The following is a 3,808-nucleotide window of genomic DNA, read 5'->3' on the forward strand; positions in this document are numbered from 1 at the left end:
TGAAATAGAAAAGAATAGCTCTATGCTCATCAGTCTTTCTGTGCAGCAGTTCATTGTAATACTTTCCCATTTGTTCCATGAATCATCTTATGCACTCATTTCTAAATTGCAAGGTGAATCCCTCATACTTAATCATTTTGATAGTATTCTTCCCTTTGGATATTAAAGAATATAACCCTTGACTTAGTTTGATGCAAATAATCCTTTTAATGAGAAGAGGAACTCAGCAATGGTGTTTCTTTGATTTCCCCCCCATCGGGTAAAAGTGTGTTAATTAGAAATGAGTCAGTGGTAGCAAGAACACTTGATAGCCAGTTTAATTAAATTTCCTTGAAAGAAGAGAGGTGAGGCGCTGACTCTGTGTCTTCCCAGTTGCGTATTAAGAACAGCTTTGTATTATTACTGAGAATTTAAGATTGTTCAAGTGGTAGCTTAACTTGTATTAGATGCATTTTTTCAACCTTGCTTTTTATCGAAGTATGAAGAAAGAGCATCCTTTCACAATGTCTCATGTACCTGAAAATGTTTCTGAGTAATTAAAATATTCTAGTAAAACCAGACAAATTTAACACAAAATAAATGGATTAGTAAAAATAGTACTTCTTTTTTTACTACCTAGAAAAATAATCTTCAAACATTTAAAAAAATCATGGTGACCAATTGAAGGGATTGTTATACATGGATCACATATATTAATATACTAATGTTCTCTTTTAACATATTGCATTACATTGTGTGCAAGAATGGTATTTGAGAGTAATGTAAGGCTTAGGATCATCTGTCAGACCTTTTAAATATTAACTGCTATTGGTATGACTAGTATTTTATTTTTTTATTTTAGAATTTATGAGTCCTTTATTCTGCTTTTAATTTAGGAGAATAAATTGTGAGGTAATGTATTTCTTCTTTGTAATATGGCTTTCCCCCTCCAGAGTCATGAACTTACTCTTCTAATAAAGTTTGTTGCTATTGTTATCTTTGGCAGGGAGCTTTAAGTGACTTTTTTCAGCACAATTTTCTTTTATTTATGAAATTATAACATAATTACATCATTTCCCCCATCCTTTTTCTCTCTCCAGACCCTCTCATATAAAATGATCAAGGCCTACTTACTCTTTCTCAAATTCATGGCCTCCTTTTAAAAATTGGTGTTACATGCATACATGTGTACATGTATAAATACATAAATATAACCTGCTCTGTCTCAATTATGTTGCTGTATGTATCTTTTCAGGACTTAAAAAACAATGAGTGTGATTAATTTAACCAATGCCTTGGATGAATATACACAAAATATATATAACATAATCGATAAAATATTAAAATATATTGATAAACATTCTACTCTGTTAGTAAAATGTATTTTCCTGCTGGAAAATTATGGGATATTCAAGCGAGTATTCAGGCATATGTTACATATGTGAAAACAAATAAATCAAACATGAACAATTATAAATTTTAAAAGTACATGTATAATTTTATAAATGCTATATCTTTGCTAGCACATGCGCAAGTACAAAAGAGCAAGAGGAAGAGCCAGGTACTTTAAGTGACTTTTAATTCAGGACAATTAAACATTTCCTGTTAAGCATGTCAATAAAATATTTTCTCATACATGAAAGTTAACTTTCTTGAGGTGAAACCAGTTTAGTGTGGTGCTCCAGGCCAGCCAAGGCTACAGAGTGGGACTGTGCCTCCAAAATTCAAAACCACAACAACAGCAACAAAAATCCCAAGGTGTCCTCTGCTGTAACCGGTAGTCTGGTTATACAGAATTACCAGTTGTCCAGTCTCTCAGGCACCCCCTATGACCTCAGTTGGTGTTCTTAGCACTTTTTTTCAAGCTGTAACTTCAAAGTCTGTATGACTACTGTGAAGATTCTCAATATCATGTCAAGGTCCCCAGACTTCTCATGAACCACCTTACCTGACTGGAGATGTAGCTGGTGGTACAGTCCTGTTCTTAAGACTAATGAAGTTTACTGCCTAGCACACAAATTTAATGGAACCCTTAAAACTAAAGTCTACCAAGGAAAGGGACACACAACCTTTCCAACCTGACAATACAAAGATGATTTGGACAGCACCACTATAAAGACACTAAAGATGAGGTCTTTTCTCAGTTTTGCTCAGAGAACAGGAAAAAAAAAAACCTATCCAAACATTCAGACAATATACATATAGACCAATAAACACCTTTATTATATGAACTGTGAATAATATGTTTTGAGCCTTTATAGAACCACAGCTCCTTGCCTTCTAGCACATTGCTGTCTGTTCGGTCACACTGGCCTGGTCTTGAAGCACTACAGGCAAGAAGTTTGCCCTTCTGGAACTACTTCTTTAGAAGACTGCTAATTTTTGTGCTCTTTTTGCTTTCATCATATTTCTTTTGAATTTTTTTCTATTGCTTTTTGGTTAAAAATCTCTTCCTCTTCAGGAGTCAGCTTGGCCCCCTTCTTGTGGCCCAGGGGCAGTGCATAGTGGGACTCTAGACCACTGTCATAAAGTGCTAATGAGCACAATGCAGTCCTTCACCAGGGTCATGGTGCGGACAAGCTGGTCATTGGATCCACTGTAGACAGCATCAGTGATCCTGGTTTTGTGAGTACAACCCTCAGAGCCCCAGGAAAAGTGACCTATATCCAATGTCAGGGCACAAAACTTCATATTACCTCCACAGAACTCAGACTGTGTGTATGTAGTCTTCGTGTTGGCAGCAGGTCGTCTCAGCTCATACTTCTGCTTCTTGTGGTAGGGCTTTTACTCACCTCCAATCTTGAGGCGCTGGAGCTTGTGGTCCTGAGAGATACCCATCGTTTGGTTCTGGTTAGAAAGAGCTATTGTTAGAGCCTGTGCTGTTGGTGTTCTGTTCAGGAAGTTTTCTCCTGTACCAATGAGTTCTAAGGTATTCCCCTTTTTTTTTTCTAGCCGATTTAATGTGTCTGGTTTTATGTTGAGGTCTTTGATCCACTTGGACTTCAGTTTTGTGCAGGGTGATAAGTATGGATCTATTTGCATTTTTCTACATGTAGACATCCAGTTGGACCAGCACCATTTGTTGAAGATGCTGTCTTTTATCCATTGTATGGTTATGGCACCTTTGTCAAAAATCAGGTGTCCATAAGTGTGTGGGTTTATTTCTGGGTCTTCTGTTCGATTCCATTGATCCACCATTCTGTTTCTATGCCAGTACCATGCAGTTTTTATAACTGTTGCTATATAGTACAGCTTGAGATCAGGGATGGAGATACCTCCAGAAGATCTTTTATTGTAGAGGATTGTTTTATAAATTCTGGGTATCTTGTTATTCCATACGAAGTTGAGAATTTTTCTGTCCAGGTCTGTAAAGAATTGTGTTGGCAATTTGATGGGAATTGCATTAAATCTGTAGATTGCTTTTGGTAAGATGGCCATTTTTACTATGTTAATCCTGCCAAGCCATGAGCATGGGAGATCTTTCCATCTTCTCATATCTTCTTCTAATTCTTTCTTCAGAGACAATCAATAAATGGGACCTCATGAAATTGAAAAGCTTCTGTAAAGCAAAGGACACCGTCATCAAAACAAAGCGACTGCCTACAGATTGGGAAAGAATCTTCACCAACCCTTTATCTGACAGAGGACTCATATCCAATATATATAAAGAACTAAACAAGCTGAAAAGCAGCAAACCAAGTAATCCACTTAAAAATGTGGAACAGAGCTAAACAGAGAATTCTCTGTAGAGGAATATCAAATGGCAGAGAAGCACTTACAGAAATGCTCAACCTCATTAGCCATTAGGGAAATGCAAATCAAAACAACC

General features: G+C 36.6%; 1 pseudogene; it reads right to left on the bottom strand.

The window, feature by feature from the left end:
* Positions 1-2,119: 2,119 nt before the first annotated feature.
* Positions 2,120-2,817, bottom strand: LOC129689289 (40S ribosomal protein S8-like; annotated as a pseudogene).
* Between the last annotated feature and the right edge of the window lie 991 nt (positions 2,818-3,808).

The sequence above is a fragment of the Psammomys obesus genome, unplaced genomic scaffold, assembly GCF_907164565.1.
Source record: "Psammomys obesus unplaced genomic scaffold, mPsaObe1.curated_primary_1811, whole genome shotgun sequence".
In the NCBI taxonomy this organism is placed as follows: Eukaryota; Metazoa; Chordata; class Mammalia; order Rodentia; family Muridae; genus Psammomys; species Psammomys obesus.